This window comes from Acanthochromis polyacanthus, chromosome 3 (genome assembly GCF_021347895.1).
Source record: "Acanthochromis polyacanthus isolate Apoly-LR-REF ecotype Palm Island chromosome 3, KAUST_Apoly_ChrSc, whole genome shotgun sequence".
NCBI lineage: Eukaryota > Metazoa > Chordata > Actinopteri > Pomacentridae > Acanthochromis > Acanthochromis polyacanthus.
In genome coordinates, this window is record NC_067115.1 from 20,329,477 (window position 1) to 20,348,147 (window position 18,671).

Here is an 18,671-nt window from a genome sequence, read left to right on the forward strand (position 1 = left end):
CTCAATTGGCCAGCCAACTCGCCCGACCTTAGCCCCATCGAAAATCTGTGGGGTATTGTTAAGAGGAAGATGCAGAATGCCAGACCCAAAAATGCAGAAGAGCTGAAGGCCACTATCAAAGCAACCTGGGCTCTCATAACACCTGAGCAGTGCCAGAAACTGATCGACTCCATGCCACGCCGCATTAATGCAGTCATTGAGGCAAAAGGAGCTCCAACCAAGTATTGAGTACTGTACATGCTCATATTTTTCACGTTCATACTTTTCAGTTGGCCAACATTTCTACAAATCCTGTTTTTGTATTGGCCTCAGGTAATATTCTAATTTTCTGACCCACGGAATGTCGGATTTTCATTTGTTGCCACCTATGATCATCAAAATTAAATAAATAAACATTTGAAGTGCATCAGTCTGCGTGCAATGATTACATATAATGTAAAAGTTATACCTTTTGTTCGCAATTACGGAAATAAATCAAGTTTATGAAAATATTCTAATTTTCTGGCTTTTACCTGTATATATATATATAATATAGATTTTTGCTGATGCATTCAAGTAAAAGCAGACATTTACTGTCAGAATTATTAAACTACAGATGATATCTAGCTACTTTTAGTTCTGGTTTGGTCTTGACGAAATCCTAAGTGAAACACCTATTTCTGTGGCTGTTAAATCATTTTTTCCCTCCGTAAAGGCAGCTGCCTATGCAGCCTGAAATGGGGTTGATGAAAATGATGAAACTGAATCAATACAGTCAAGTTGTGGGCTGCAAACCAAATTGATGAGCTGACAGACATTAAATGCTCTCCAGAACTAAAGGAAAACTGAAGATTCGGGTCGTAATGGTTTGAAGCTATGCGTGGAACCTTTCACATGCAGATACTCATTGGATCCTGTGTTTATGTGACAATATATGAGCAGCTTTAACTGAGTGCGAAATTACCTCAAAGTTATTTAAAACTGATTTTCTTGAAAACGTATGGAGACTTTCCATAGTTCTTTCAGATTTAGACACCAAAACAAAGACCAATAACTGCAGTCCTCACGTCAGAGGATGACTTCCAGCCATTTGTTGTGCAGCTGTCTTTAAAGGAAATCTATCTATATGATTATTGATCCACAGCCTTCCCAAAGCACCTTCAAACGCCACGCTGCTAGAAAAACACCTGCAGTAGGAACAACAGCTCTAAGTCCCCATAGACCTCCTCGTTTCTGTACTTGAAATCACAGAATTCAAGCATGACATTTTAGTGCAGAGAGCGGAGGTAAGTACAAGTCAGAATAGCCAAAACTTCTGAGCCAAGTGAAATAGGGAACCCCTCCTCCATCCCGACCTCCCCACTAGACCCATTCATGGAGCAGCTCGACAGAGGAAGGATGTGACTGAAATGCCACGCTGCAGGAGGTTATGAAAAATTAAACATGTCCTCTCAGGGCTAAAGGAGACACAGAGTGAGAGACACACAGAGGAGATCCATAGCGGCAGCAACGTTAGCCTCGTGATTGATTCCTGCTCTGGGTACATCCCACCGACCATCTCCTGTCCTCTGCACTCCCTTCATGTCCTACAGGTGTCCTTTTTGGAGTGTGTTCATGTGTGACAGACTGCAGGAGAGTTTTCAGGATGAGCTTTTAGAACTCTCTCTTGCATATTTTTATAAGAGCAGAAGGCAATGACATGCCCTTGCCTGCTCTCGCTTACGTGCTCTTTTCCGTCAGTCTTATTTCTCCTTGTTAGCTTTCAATCTTACCAGGCAGCGATGCCCTTTCAGGTCAGGATGTTCGCTCATATTTCTAGCCTCCTTCTGGCAGTATTTCTAAACAGCTATGTGTATTTGACCATATATCGTAACCCAAACTTAGCATTTCAGACACTGCCATCATTCTGCAGGTGGACAATTACTGCAAAAGGTTTTTAATGGATCCCACTATGTGAATGAAATATTCAGGACATTTCTTAGGAAACATTTAATTAAGTACATTAATATTTCAAAAGGACGTCATTCTTTAAATAGTTCAAGAACATCTGATAGATAAACTTTGGTCTATAATGAGAGCTGCAGAATGAAAGTCAAACACAGACTACGAGGAAAGCAGGAAGAGCATGGGGGGAGTGAGTTTGGTAGAGAGCTTCTTCTAATGAAGATCAGGGTGAACTGAGGACTATACAAGGTTAGAGGCACACTCTAAATGCTCCAGAAATCAGTTCTTACTTTCTAAGTATTTAAAAAGCCCTCTCAGAACGCTGCACAAATGAAGACATAATGACCTTCACATTTCATAACTTTATATAATTTTTATTAGGGCTATATTTAAATAGGTATTGTGTAAGTCTCCCAACAGATTTGAAAACTGTCTTTGATCAAGTATTTCAGGTTGGAGTTGTATTTAACAAAATGACTAATTCAGACAAACTCGGAGCTGAATTTTTGTGTTCTAGGATAAACTGTGGTTAGCATGAATGCATATATAAGGATGTATAACGTTAAGTTTCTTTGATGGTTTGGCTGGTTTGTGCAGTTTTACTTTCATTTGGACCTCTTGGTGATATGGGGGATTTAAAGTGTGTATCCTGGTTATTTTCAATGGTTTACAGGAAATTATCTTGATGTGTTGAAAGCAGGGGAAATGTCCAAATGTAAGGACCAGAGTGACTTTAACAAGGGCCAAAGTATGATGGCTGGATGAGTGGGTCAGTGCATCATCAAAACTACAGGTCTTGTGAGGTGTATCTACCAAAGGTGGCCCAAGGAAGGACAACTGGTGACATGGTCATGATCACTCACTGATGCTCATGGGGAGTAGAAGCTGTCCCATGTGGTCTGATCTGACAGAAGAGCTATTGTAGCACAATTTTACCACTTTAAAACCTGCTGGTTATGATAGATAGCATAAGAACTGGACCCTGGGGCAATGAAAGAAGACCTGATCTAATGAATCATGCTTTCTTTTACACTACATGGGCGAGCAATTGCATGTGCGGAGGGATGTAGCGTGGTGCTTTGGCCAATGTTCTGCTTGAAAACCTTGTGCCCTGGTGTTCATGTGGATGTTACTTTGGCAGGTACCACCTACCTGACCTTTGCAACAAACCACAAACACCCCTTTAATGTGGTTTTGGTGACAGTGGCCCCTTTACCAGGATTTCCCCCATACCATGTTGCAAAAAGTGTTCAGAAATGGTTTGAGGAATGTGATGCAGGTTAATTTTGATCCATGGAGGATCCATCTCTCAAATCACAAGACTTAAAGAGTCTGCTGGTAACATCTTGGTGCCTTTAAAGGTCTTGTGGTGTAGATGTCATTTATGAGGTACAAGGAGGACCTGTGCAATAATAGATAGGTGGGTTTGCTGTTATGGCTGATTGGTGTATTCATACACTCCATATTTTATGGAAGTACAGTTACAGTAGTCACACCCTGTGCTGTGTTTGATTTGGATTTTCAACACTGACAGGTCTTTAACTTCATGATGTCCCACTTTTTACACCCTGCAATTAGTTATTTCCTGAAGTACCACATACAATCATGTGTTATCTCTTTTGGCTGTTGAAATTACACAACAGGTTTTTATGATGTGGTAGATTGGATGGGAAGAAACAATACGCTCAGTGGATTCAGGAATGAGATTTACGGTGCAGTTTTGCAGTTATTAATGTAAACATAAAGATGCCTGGTTGCTATTAGTTGCTTATATTGTCAACAAGACTGACAAGATTGGAAGCGAAGAGAATCAGTCTACCTCATATCCTCTGAGGGATTTCTGTGAAATTCTTCAACATTCATCGTCATGAGTTGTCTTCAGTGTTTGGTATTGAAAACTGGTCTTACTGGTGCTGGTGGGAATGTGGACGTGTTTTTCGTTGGTCTTATCCAAGTAAACAAAGTCTCACCTGGTTTCATTGTTTCGTGTCACTTGCACCACACCCACTTCCAAAGGTTTTTTTTCTTCCTTTTATGGTCATAACTTCCTGCTGCCTTCAGAACAGGATGAGTTGCAGGAATGCAGTCGGACCTGTTCCTGTCACCTGTCCCCCATTGTTCATCATTGTTATTGGCCTGAGCTGAAAAGGAAATATTTATATCTCACTGAAGTCCAAGTCATTTAGTTTCATATTTACCCATAAAATCCAGTGAACAATGAAATAACAAATCAGATATTTTTGTAGCTAGTAGATTTTTGAAAGAAAAGAAAAATCGATCACGTAAATTCGTTGCAAGCTTAAGAACATACAGATATTTGGTTTCTCCGCTTGTTTTTTTGCAGTGCAACACTTTGGATTGTGGTTCACTCTGTGTGGGTGTGTGTGTATTATCGCTTGGCTTTGCTGCAGCTTAAGTGTTAATGTGCCAGTGTGGCAGATTTTGCAGAAGGATAAAGGATTTATACAACAGACCTTGTGCGGCTCAAATCAGAAACCCTTTTAAACAGCAACAATGTTATTTACTAGAATGTCGGCAAAAATGCGAAAAACTGCAATAAACAAAAAAATACCTGCACAATTTACTTGACATTGATTGTTGAAAAAGAATCAGAACAATATGACCATTTTATCAGTATGTTTCTCATATTCATGTGTTTGTATGGCTTTTTTACGTAACACATTAGGGGATTGTAGTTAATGACATCAGTCATTTACTTCACATGAAACTGCATAAATGTGTCACGTCAGGACATATATGTTCATCTTGCCAGGTATTTTCAAGTAAGAGCTAAAATCTTTCATGAATGGCTGCCAGACAAATGTTATTCCTCCTCTGAATACCTTTGTGAAGCTCTCTGTGGGGATTTTCTGTGGAGTTGCTGTTGTGTCGCTTTGTAACAACTCAGATAGTTTATGAGATCATTAACCAGTCTCATGGGTGTTCACACTTCAGTTTGAAAGTTCTCAACTTGTTCTTTGATACATGATGTCCCCCTTTTTCCCAGGATGCCAAGCACAGATCAACAGTGCTGCTTTTAATTTGTGATGGGACAAGAAGCTCCGGCACAGACCATCTCAAAGCTCAATTCCTATCAAAGCGAGTGTAATGAGGGTCCTTTCTCTTTAGAAGCTAATGAATTCTTTCCTCTTCATTCCGATGAGTCGCATCAATTCATTTCTTTCTATAAATCAATATTTGCCTGGGAATAAACACAACCAGTGTGCAGATAAGGGACAGAGAGAGATGATTGTCGCCTCTGCTGCCAAGCCAGATTTGGCTGTCAGAGCTCTGCCAGTGGCTCTTGTCTGAGGCTGCTTATTTTCTGTTCTGCCTTTGTTTTGGCCCAGCTGGCATCTCCATAGTAACAGCCAGAGAGTGGCGGGTCTGGCTGCACTCAGCACTGTATGAAATCAAGTGGGTTCATGTGGCGCTCTTTAGACAGCGATAAGCTTAAGATCAGAGAAAGGTACTGTGAAGCAATTTGCTTTTGGTCTTGACAACTAGAACAGCAGATGAATAGCAGCAAATAAAGAGTGATTGTCAGGAGAAAGCACATGGCAACTTGAACACATTTTTGGTGCTGTGAGAGCCAGAGTTAATGCACCAAGGTTGTAGTAGTGGAGAGGGTTCGTGATGGCTGGAATAAAAATGCCTGTGGATTCCACCGTTATCTCCCAGGTTGCCTTGTTACCATAAGCCAGCTTTGAATAGGTCGAATTAGTGGTAGCCGTCCGGAGCTGAAAGAATAGGAGTGAGTCAGCTGGTTTAATGCACGGACAGCATTTCTATCATTCCTCCCCTGCTCTGGACCGCTTCCCTTCCTCTCTATTTCTGAGTCATGTTGCTCTGTCGGTGTCTCCCACAGTCTTCTGATTCTGTCAGTCTCTCGCTTTTCTCCCACTTTCCTTCAGCCTCTCCGTCTCCTCTAAGGTCTGAACCTGAATATAAAGAGCCAATTTCATGCTCGACGTCAACCCAAACATGATATTGGGGTTTTCTGTTCCTTCCATCATCTAAGTGCAGCAGCAAAATTTGACTTGCTTATCAGTTTTACTCGAAATAAATGACGAGGCAGTTGGTCATTTTAAGACATGTCACACTCCACTTGCCGGCCTTTTATCAGTCTAAGCTTTACTTTTGCCTTGTTTATGTCATATTGAAATTTATATATTTACTGACTTTCCACTTGTAAATACTGTCTGTTTCCTCGCTGTAACTGTGATTTGCAGACAGGTGCTTTGGCGTGCAAATTTGGGACAGTCACCGTAGTTTCCAGTTGTGGGCTTCGTACAGATGTCTAAAGAAGAGTCTGCACAGACCATTGCTGACATAGGCTGATGATTTATGGCACTGAAGCCTCAGAGCCATTAGAAAGAACAGTCAAGCCCTGACAACTAGCCTGATAATTCATCCAGACTGATATATTGGCCAATATTAGTGTATTGCAGATATATTACTATTGTGTATCAGTTCAGAAGCGATTTAGGAATGCTGAACTCGGGCAGTATAATCTTCAAAAGGTGTCATCATTTCATCATTGTGCGACGAGCAGTGAAGCATCTGTCTCAGTATGTCTCCGTCCCAAAACTTTAATGACAACAAATTTGAAATATCTGTGCAATTTTGCTTTTGGTAAAGTTATAATATCATCAATAATGAACTTAAAAATCCCATATTGGTTGGCAAACTATTTGAATGCTTTGTAGAGCTGAGACTGACAGTCCAAGTGTATATTGTGCTGTGAAGATAAATTCCTAAATGTAATGAGTGAATGCAGCCTTCTCTCTCATGCCACCCTCAGGCCAAACTGTCTCTGTGTTATCCAACTTGTCATACAGAGTATGGCAGCCTGGCAGGACACCTAGCATGGCTAGTAATCATTTAGTCTTGTTAAGTAAACAAATTAACCTGTTTGGTGGCACATTTTATTCATAACAACCTCCTGTCTCGCTGCGTGTATCTTTCTTTGTACCTTAAATTCTTGCTCTTTCTCTGTGTTACAGGAAAGTTTTACATTTTTAATTATTCTCATCCTCGTTTCTTTTGCCTTTATTATTGTCTTTCCATCCGTGTTTTTCCTTCTATCTCGCTGTTGTTTCTTTCACCTCTTCCTCTTGGCCTTGTTCAACCTCTGCCATGCTGCTTCTCCACGCTATTAATTTGAGAAAAGATTTAAGACTTCAATGCACAGCTTGATTTGCTATTATAAGTGGAATTACAGAGTGAACTGTAATTAACAAATCTCCAGTCGTTAGACAGTGTTAACAAACTCTCAGGTGGAATGCACACATGTTCACTTTTATTAAAACTTGGCCTGTGTTGAAATGACTGCCATTCAGTTTCTCTGGTGGCGGCCTCCCTCTGAAAGACAAGAGTGGATCGCGCTGTCTACTGGAACCGCCAACAGCTATGTCAACATTGGCTCGCCTAATTCACACACTCTGTGGGAGACGTCATCTCTTCCTGCAGGAGGCCCAAAACATCAAGCTGATACCAGGAGCTTAAAGTGTGGCTACTTCAGTGCTGCTGAAATGTTCCAAGGGAAACTCTGACTTACTGAGAACACACTCGAACACACACAGACACACTCAAATGTACAAATAGATTAATTTGGTAAGCGAGTAACTGTACACACTCTCAACAACACAAACTTACACTCACAAGTGATGGTCAGCAGAGTATAGAAGACAAACATTATGTAAGGTTTGTCACCATAATATGCAATTATTCAGATGTTGAGTGTTTGCTGTCAAGGCTGCATATGAACATTAATACTGATGCCTTTTGGTGACCATGTGACATAATGGTATGGTCATGATATTGGAGTTTGTATTTTGGGAGCATTTTTTAATTTATCAAATCCAGCATCCACCTCTGGGGCTGAAAATTAAAGCCAGTACAGAAGTGCCAAGAACTGAAGCTCATCAAATGGCCACTTGAGTCTGGCTTCAAAAGTGAGTCAGCCCCATAGACACCCAGGTTAAAATGCCTTTCTTTATAGCAGAAATATACCTGTTTATAGCCTGGTATGAAAACGGTTTTGGTCTCTATAGGTAATTTCCCTGTCAATGCCAACTGTATCAGGGATGCATTTTTATATCACTCACTAGATTCTGTTGTATTAAGGCTTATAGTTACGCAGAATTAAGGGCAGGGTCACTCTGAGTGAAAGATGGGTGCCTTGAAAGGACAGTCCATGGCCCACAGCATCTCAACCTGTTTGCTGATGTTTGAATTCACCAGTTGCATTATGTTTTTAGCACTGCCAAGATGGCAATGACTGGAGCCACTCTTCAGGAAATGTTTGGGTAAAGATAACAAAGGTTTGTCTATCTTCACATAAAGTCAGTGAATCACATACAGAGATGAATATTTTGCTCTGAAGATTTCTAGTCATTTATTAACTACTAAAAACTCATCTGTTTACCAGAATTACACATTTAGAAGTTTTTTTTTATGAAAATCATTCATTCCTGCTTAAAAATGGCTTAGATTGAACTCTACACTATTGCTTCCACTAGAATGCACAGATCTTTGTAGTATCTGTGTCTCTCCTCTCAGCAGCTAGAGCACACCACCTCATCAACAACTTAACAGAAACACTGTAAAACTAATAGCACTTTGTGATATTTGTGTAATTCAGCCATGCTTGTTTGAGCCAGAATTTGATTCTGAAGAAGAGGAATGATACAGAAAGCCCCACCCTGCAAGCTGACTGGATTTGTTTTCTAATTTGTTACATATAACACACTGGGAACATGAAGCTGTGTTTATATAGTTACAACTGATAGTCATCAGTACTCTACAGTTTTAAAGTGAACGCTCAGTCATGCCACTGAAGGCCTATTTTGCACATAATATGTCTTATGGCATATATATTTTAAAAAAAGAAACAAGCAAAACCAACATATGTTAAAAACTTAAATATTTGCCAGAGGCGGTCTTTTACTTGGTGTAATGTAGTGCAAGGTGCATCAGCTGTATTTGTACGTGTCCCTTCCTCTAGATTCAGCCATTGTTCTCTTGCTTTGATCATCAATCTTCCATTACGAGGAAATACAAAGGAATTATGTTTCAAAAGAAGCTCTTACATCCCCATTATCATTCATAGATATCTATGTTTCTGCATTATTTGTCCCTGTGAATACAGTGCTCTTCAGATGCAAATTCAGATTTTGAGAGATTGGAACGTCATGCCAACATAATATGCAATGTACTAATTACAACGAGTGGTACCACACACTGCCATCCAAGTCCAAGTTCCTAGCACACATAACTGATCAGAGATGCATGGTAGTCACTGAATGGTAGCCAAATCAGCCAAGTTTAATGATGCAGGAATAATGAGTGGGTGAGTGTGATCAGCTTCTTCCTGCAGCAGGAAACATGACCATACAGTGGACATACGTAAGACACAAGTGAAACTGTTAAAATCAATTATCTGTCTTACTGCCGCCAGGATTTTAGGGTTTTATCTTACGTAGGCATGATGTTAATTAAGTTTCATCTACGAATTTGTGAAAGGTGCTTTTGGGAACTGTAATACTAACTTGGAAACTGGGTTGGCTTGGAAAAGACAGGAATGTGATACTCTCGGTACCGTATCAAAGCCACCCCAGCCGCCTTTGGCTCACCTGAAGGCTGCATTTGCCAGGTGAGAATCATGAGAATTTCTTCAGAGCTTTATTTGAGCCAGTGGTATGGCTGCATGAGATTACATGTTTGTGAATGAATATGGCATTTCAGTATCATACTTTGCCTCACTGAGGTGAAAAAGCTTTGGATACACCGTTGTAGCATGCAATATTCATTCCTATGTGTCTTACAATACATTCATGTCACAGTTTGCTTTATCACCTCAATGAATGTTGTCACCTTTGTTTTATCAGACTTTGGACGAACACACTTTTTATAGCTGTATGTCTGCATTTGTGTGTTGTGTGAGAGTGAAAGTATCAGTTGACAAAGAACATAGTTGAACACATATGTGGTGTTGTGTGTGAGTTAATATTTGGTACTAGATGCATGTCTGCAGGCATGTGTCTGAAAGCTTGAGTATGTGTGAGAATATGTTAGGTGTATGGGGATGACTCAGGGCTCTGGTTGGCAGCCAAGGTGAATGTGTTAAGCCCCATGAGCCAGCCAGTTGATTAGAAATGTGGTTTGAGATGATAACTGAATCAGCGTCTTTCCTCAGTCGGACAACGTTTATTTTTCACAGATATTCTTGGTCCCAATGAAATCTTCTCACCCACAAGTACGACTTTTGGCACACTGTCACATTAGTTTTATTTAAAATGATATGTCTGTATTGCCATTTTACAGAAGGACCTTTTGGTTTTATCAGCTATTACTTTTCCAGATACTATTTGGCACTCAAATGTGAAATTTGTCAGCGTTAGTGTTAATGTAGACACGCTTACAGCGATAACAATCTGTAGCTGTTTCTGTTTGTACTGGCTTAGTTCGACATACAGAATATGTTAAATGTATTTTGAAAACCCCTTCTGGTGAAAATGCGTTTTTATTGCTTTGTGGTTGTTATAAACTAGGAGATATAAAGTAAAAGCTGGTAGATATGAAAATTAGGTATGTCCCGATCAATTGCCTTTTTGCTTCCAATCTGTTTAATGTCCAGTATCTGCCAATACCATTTTCCTAAATAATTCACACTTCAAGTACTGTAAATTAGATGTAGTGGTGTGTTGTGGCACCGCATGGAGCGTCTTACTGTCTAATACTGTAGCACCCCAAGGACAGAGGCATGTTGGCAAGCAGAGAGTAAAGTGGAACTTTAGCGACTAAATCTCCTCTGAACCTTAATGACTTTGAGCCAGTGCACAACTGTTAAATCAGGCTAGGATAAACTAGGGTGGTGGATAGCAGGGTTTTTTTTTTTTTTTTAATCACAGTGGCACATTCTTTGTGGCTTGTTCAGCGATCTGCCCCATTTCCAATCCTGCGATTGGGATCAAGTCACATCCTAAATGTAAATGGTTACTTCTGCCATTCTACAGTCCCCACTACAACTAGATGCTATCCCAGCTTTACAGCATAGTAAGTATTTTACTAAACTACTGTGTTATAGCTAAGGAACTCTGAAAGAACAGTTGTTCTATTTCAGTGCAACTTAAACTCATCCAGTGTTTACATCTGTTTGCTTCTCACCTCCTGTCTCTGCTCATTTATTCTGCATTTTAATTCCCAGTTGAGTTTTTATGACTTGCTCATGTTTCCGTTTCTGTTGTCTGACAGCAGAATGAGTATAAATAAGTAACTGAAGCTCAGCCCATTACAACTACATGTTAGCCAGCAGTCATTTCAGCACCATTTCCAAATTCACCAAACGTGTGACTTGAAAACAACAATAGACCAGCAGCAGCTCAGCTGCATTTAAAGCTACAGTTTGTTTAGAGCAGGGCTAAAACCAGGCAATATACAGTCATAGTAAAAATTAATCATCTTTGCAGTATTTTGAAATGAAGAATGAGAGAAACAATTGAACAATTGGAGGACGGTATTGTCAGAAATGTCTTGGAAAGGGGCACAATTTCTGTCCTTTAACATTTTTTTTAACCGATTTATTTCATTTACCTCACTTTTCTTTTCTTCAGTATTTTTCATAAACACTATACTCCTAATGAAAAACACATTGAAACTTTTTTTTTATGATTCACTGTCCAGCTGTTTTCCTGTAGCCATTGGGAGACTTTGATCAACTGTTTAATTACCTCTGAAGCCTGCAGAGGACTTTCTGATCACTGTGATGATTTTGGCGCAGAAATATTCCTGTCAGTGCAATGACTGGAATTTGCAGCCTTTCAGTTATTAGTCAATCTCTGTACCTCCAGGCCAACCTGCCTTTTCCTGGTTTGTTCTTCTCGTGTTCTGTAGGTACACCTACTCACCCGTCCACACACACCAAAAACCACCTCTTTCTCATTGTTACAGTGATTTCAGAAACTGCAAACCCCCACAGACTGAATGCACACACTTACATATACACACACCTTAAGATATGAAACCACACACATTAAGCCAAACTCCCACTCACTCCCCAGCGAGCTTCAGAGTGCCTCAGAAACATCACACATGAATGCGTGCCATGAGGAATCAGCAGGGCTTTGATAACAACATATGTTTTCATGTAGGGATTGGAGTGTGAAGATCTCTGGAGGGAAGCTGTGCTTCTGCCAGCAGACAAAGGGGGGCACAGTGCCAAAGATTTGCAGTGGCTACACTGAAGAAATGTTTCACTGATCACACAGAATTGAGTCCCAGACCGAGGTGAGGTTTAAAGGAGGAACGTTTGGGAAAAGGCATTTGCGGTCACAGAGAAGACAAGTCCCTGTTATTATCCCAACCAAGTGTCACGTAGCTCCTTGCTGGTGGCCAGTGGTGGTTGTTATGCTGTGGATCAGCCATCCTGGGTGACAGTAGGCAACACAATGACTTATTATTTTTTGTGATTTAACTACATCAGTGGATATTTTTACTCCCAGGGAAGAACATTTCATACTCCAGGGATTGTACGCTTCGGTTCATGAATTAGCAAACCATCAGGAGAAGGATACACTTTCTCGTTTCTACATCTGTGTGGCTTCTCCTTTTTTTCCACAGTTGCAACATGTGTAGGCAAAGGCATTTTAATTCTGTCTCACTGTGCAGCAGGGGAGCCCTGATGGGATAAAGATAGCTCACTTGTGTATATGATACAAATCTCATGTCTTTGCCTTGGATAACCTCCTACTTCCTTGAAACTAAAGAATTGTATTTTTTGACAGCTGGTATCACACCCAAACTGTGCATGTTGTCATGTCCAGCAGAGACAGGCAGGCAGCATGAGAAGACAGCAGCACATGAAAGCTGTAGGTGGGAATATGGGTTGAATGCAGCCATGCAGAATCCCAAGACAATCAGAGTAACAATCTGCCCTTGTTTTCAGTTTAGCTGTGAGCATGTAGTGCTGACTATACAGTCACTGCCACCAGGTGATTCCATAAAGTTGCATAATCACCATAAACAAGGACATGAACTTTTTACTGAATTGTTGCTTAAGCACCGCTTTGTTTAATGTGCAAGAAAAAATACCAGTTTGATTCTTGATTGTTGTGCTTTTATCTTTAGAAAAACTAAGAAGCAATCTTGATTAGGTGAGAGCTGATTGATGCGCTGTCGTGACTTGTCTGGAATTTATCAATAGGATGGTTGTGACGTACGCCTGCATGGTTTTAGCTGTGTTTATGTTTGTGTGTGAGCCTGGCGAGCCTTCATGTAACTTGTATGCAGGAAAAGCACTATTTTCACCTAATAGTCATGAGTCCTTGTGGATTTGCTACTCCTGTGACGCGATGGTGCCAAGCTCTGCAGATGGTTGTGATGTGTGCCTGTTTGACCTCTCATTGCTTAGAAAAGAAAAGGAAAGAAAAAGCAAAAGAACCAGAGGACACAGTGTTCTTTTCAAAGTGGCCTTTGCTCAGGTTGCACGACAGAAACACCTCCAAAAAATGTGCTCAGTATGCAGAAAACGGGCTGAAAAGTGGCTCATTTTAGCGCACCGGCGTAATAATAGCAACACCAAATTTACAATGGACACTCATCGCAAATAACTCAGATTTTATGATGTTAAATCCCATTGCTACACTACAGCATACTACATCAGCTGCATGTGCTATAATCAACCAACACAAAAGCATGAGCAAAACGCGACTATTCTTGCTCGCTAGAAGAAGGGTCTTTCATTCCAGTCCTTAAATTCTCTTTCCTCAGTTTCTCCCTATGTGCAGTCTGTATGAGCTCGTTACTCTGCTACCTGTTTTGAAAACAGCTTATATACAGTTTGACACTACAGTTTTTTAGCGATAAAAATAAATACAGCCGTATAAGCCAGAACATGCTGCGCTCTGGAGCATGGGCTGATACATAAATCTTATAAATCAATTACATTGCCAGGAGCATGTAAATGCTGTCGGTAATTTTGCCCCCAAGCAACAGGAGGCAGTTGAATATGGCCTAGATCTGTTAGCATTCAGAGGTTGTTTTTTTTTTTCTTGGATTATACCCAGTGTGACAATTGAACAGCTTAGTGCTTCTGAATATTAGCATTCACTTGTTATTGCTGCGGCTGGCCCCCGCATCTATTTTTGGCAGACAGCAGAGCTCGAGCAGCGTTGTGGTGGTATTCATGATTCCCTAGGTGCTAAATAAGGAGGCACAGTACGCTCAGCGCTCTTACTCTCTGTCCCTCTCATTGTGTGTATCTGCAGTATATATTATATATCACCTTAACTGCATTATATGTGTCTTAAAGAGTTTGATATGCATGTGCACTTCCTGTTTCTGTCTATTTATTGCTGTCATTTTCTGTAATGGAGTCGTCTATTCTCAGCTCTCAGGTCTGGAGAAAAGGTTGTCGACCTGCTTATGGTAGAAGGTGCAGTGAACTGTGCGATGAAATGCTGTTCGTTTGATTTATTTTGCACAGAAAATGAAGAGTCAAAGCCAGTTTTGATGATATTTTTCTACCTTCTGTGATACACTGCATTATAATTGACTCTTGGCATTCTTGGCGCTTTGTCTTCTCAGTTCAGTTGTATAGAATGACAAATATAAAATGCAAATAAAGATTCAAGAGGTATGTTGTCATGTGCACAGAAAACCAGACAATTACGCTGTACGATGAAATTCTTCCTTGACTGATTCCCCTTTACTAAATGTACACAATGTAGAAAAAAACATCGAAAGCGATTTGAAATACATCAGCAGACTTCAACTGACAATGACTGTGGTAGTGAACTGCACTAAACTTTGCTTTGGATAAAATGACCGTTGCAGTGGTAAAGTGATTCTAGTCGTGATTATATAATGCATAGTGCATTGAGGTAAACAGTTATTAATTATGTGTGTGTGTAGAGTTTGGTGAGATAGCCTGTTCCCTAATGTGTCCCTTCTGAGGACCCTGGTCTGGTAGGTGTCTGGTCATGTGGAAAAGGCTACATAGGAGGTAAGCTTGGCTGTTTTAATCACTTGATAGAGAACCTTCCTGTCCTGAGTTGTGTAGTTGCCGCACCACACAGTAATGAAGCTGCTCAGGACACTCTCGACTGCACCCCAGTAGAAGTTAGACAGAATCTTGACAGGGATGCCAAACTTCCTCAGTTTTCTCAGAAAGTACAGCTGCTGCTGGGCCTTCTTTATGGTTTGTTGTGTGCTGTGACATCCTCGCTAAGGAACTTGAAGCTTTCACCTTTTCCACGTCGGTCTCACCTATGTATATTGGTGTGTGCTGCTCCTACCTCTTCCTTGGATCAACAATCATTTCCTTTGTCCTCTCTGCATCAAGGGAAAGATTGTTGTCCTGACACTAGGCCTAGATCACCTCATCCCACGCCGTGATCATTCCCATCACTGTTGTATCATCAGTGAATTGGTTGATACTGGTGTTGCTCTGGGTGCCAGTCAGTTGTGTGTGAAGCATATGTACAGCAGCACTGGGGGGTCCCTGTGCTCACAGTTCTCATGCTGGATGTGTCGCTGCTGGCCTTGATGGATTGGAGTCCGTCTGTAAAACAGTTCTTTACCCAGTTGCAGAGGGCGGGTGTCAGTCTGAGATGTATGATTAAAGGTTTTAATGGACCTTTAAGAAAGAAATTGGAATTACCTCACAATGTACCCAATTAAACATTATGTCGTCTTAAAATGAGAATGTCAGACTCTGGTACTATATATGTCCAACAGCTACTTTATTGCTACAGTACTGCTTATGCAAATATGGGGGTGTTTTCAGATCCTGCATTGCACATGGTATTTTTCATTGCTTTGGGAATTATACACTCTCAGTCCTCAAAACATGCTCATTGTGCTCCTGCAAACACCAGCATCATGTATGTGATAGCTGTCTGCAGCTGTACCTGCCGGTCTAATCCTTATGCTGTCAAGAGTTTGCAGAGTTGTTTAAAATACATGCGGGAATGATTCTTTACCTTCTGTAAATTTGTGCTATGGACACTCAGAAATTCAAAATAAGGAGAAAAGTTATTCATACAGAACTGCACTGGAACGGCAAATGGTTCAGACAAAGTTGATTGCTCTGGTGATTAGCATTTTTCTTTATATTTAGGCCACGCTGTGACTAATGAAAAAGTTCTCTGTTCACACATGTTCATTGGGGGGAATGGGGCCAGTGTTTCCATGGTGATGTTTGTAACCCAGTCTGCCTCTGAGGGTCTGGGGATTGTTCTCCATTGTCCTTCACAGAAAAGATGGAGAAAAAGAGGGCAAATTTGAAAGAAAGACCAGCTTAGCTGTCATAGGCAAAAGAGAGAGGGCATGTAAATGTGAAATACAAAGCATTGCTAGCAAAACAGAAATTGTTCACAAACCCATATATAGAAAACTGAAAGAAATTTGACATTTGGTTTAGTAGTGAAGAAGAAATATGCCTTAATGGAACTTTAAAATCCTGTAAGACTGCCGGTGATTTTTAAAAATACACCCTTAGGTCACATCCAAGAGGAGACGCTTTTATCTAAGAGTCTCTTTTTCATTCTGGCGCACACCTCTCACCATGCTTACCAGCACAAAACAGAAGGTGAAGTCAACTTCAGATAGCCTCAGCTGCATCACACGGTGCCCAGGTGCTGATGAATCACTTTTCCAATCTCTATAGCTCATCCAGGCCTCCTAAACTGTCCATTACAAGTGATATGCTGCAAAAGGTTGGCTCGGACGCAGAGGCATCTTCTTGTATTTTGTTTACACATCACTTTCGGCTACTGCTTACCTTAATTGAAAATCTTGTCTCGTGCTTTTTCTCTTTAATAAAACAGTATTCAAGAGTACAGAGATATTAAAATTGCATTTTACAGGGATTTAAAGGATAACATTGTTTTATATTGTGTTTGAATGTCAAAATGAAGATGAGGCCAAATCTGAAAATGGGCTGAAGTGGATTTTGAAAGCAAAACTGCCACGTGTGCTTACTGGGCTTTTGTGCTTTCTTTCTTCATTATAAATTCAGGAAAGAGCCATCCTCAGAGAAGTTTTCAGAGATGCCAAAAGCAGCTCATTGTTCAGAGTGAATGCAGCGGTGATTGGATTTTGTTTGAACAAAAGAAAAGCTTCATCAAAGTTTGGTTTTTCATTGTTTTTTTGCATGAAACAGTACAAGACCGGTGGGTGAGAACAGACCCTGGTATCTCAGTGGACTATGGCTTTGTTTGCTGCTTTATGTCTGAGTCACACAGGTTTTCTGTACTTATGTCACGTAATTAGACCTGTCAAACTGCACGAGTGTGTGCATGTGCTTGTACACATGGATGTCAACTGTTTCTTTTGTTGGAACTGTAAGGGCGGAACTATTTGCTTTGTTATTAACTGATAGCATTCAGTGACTTTACGTAATTCCCAATGACAGCCTGACGAGAGGTCTAATAAGGCAGTTGTGCTACCTTTAACCATCACCTATGGCTGCCTAACATTGAGAACTTTCAGCAGCTTGCATTGGTCGACCTTATTCTGCTCTGTAAGAGAGTCAACGTGAACTGGAGGCTCAACCAGAACCTGCAACAGGTTCAGAACCACTTCAAGATTACCACAGCTGCAGAGCAGAACAAGGATTCCATAAAGTCCAAGTAGTACGAGTCCATCAAGTTAGTAGCTACTGGCCACAAAGTACTTGGCAATTAAGACATTTGGTAGCACTGATTGATTAAAGACTCCTCACTCCCTCCAAACTCATCATCCGTCCCAGTTTTTTCACAGTATACATCATCATATGTCAAGTTTATAACCGTTGTCTACCTGTGTGGGTGTGGTGGCTCTTTAAACCAGCAGTCTCCAACCTTTTTTGTACCATGGACCGGTTTCAAGCAAGACAATTTTCGATGGACCGATCGTTGCACACTTGTCAAATAACAATCGTTTTTGTTTTTGTTATTATTTCAAAAGAAGTGTCCAAAACAAATGAAATTGCTTTTTATTGCTAAATATGTATTTGCTTTTTCTTCTGTCTCAGCTCTCCCTCTTATCAAAGAAAAGCCATTTGTTTTTATTCATTTTGGAAAGGGTTGGATTGACGGCTTCATTGAAAGGACGGACATGAAAACGGAATGAGTCAAGTGCAGGAAACGAGCACTGATGGAATTGACAGGAAGTTGATCTAGTCAGTTTTCAAATTAAAACACTGTGCAGACTCCATTGAAAATAAAACAGTAAAATGTTTTGTTTTTTTTCCTTTCTTACTGATCTATATAATCAAGTGTTTGGGGACCACTGCTTTAAACAGTTCTACAGTGCCTGATTTACGCTTGGTGTCAAAGAAGGAAAGTTAATTTTAGTAGCTGAAAAAGTTGCAGTGGTAGTCAAGGTTTCCCTAAAATTAGCCATAACCATAGTTGTCATATGTGCACATTTTGCGGATTTGTAATTGGTATTTGTGGTGGATGGTTGCTCCAACTCAAAAGGAATAACTTAAGTTGTCCTTACAAACACTAACATAACTACAGGAGTAATAATGGTATAGGGGTCCTTCTCAGTGGGTACCTGTGTAGCATTAAACAGCAGACCAACAACATTTCTCTCTGTACCTGATTAATTATTTGATGTGGCGTGCTTAAAAAAAGGCAAACAAACCAGCACCAGCAGGCATGACTGCACAGCTGAACTAAATGTAGTAGCAGATTTGGACTTATCTGCTGTGTTGCGTCTGTCTGTCTGTCTGTCTGTCTGTCTGTCTGTCTGTCTGT

At 40.5% G+C, this 18,671-nt stretch overlaps 1 protein-coding gene across 1 annotated transcript in view; it reads left to right on the forward strand.

Annotated features, from left to right (window-relative positions):
* usp43a (ubiquitin specific peptidase 43a) overlaps positions 1-18,671 on the forward strand; it is a 146,433-nt gene that overhangs the window by 28,543 nt on the left and 99,219 nt on the right.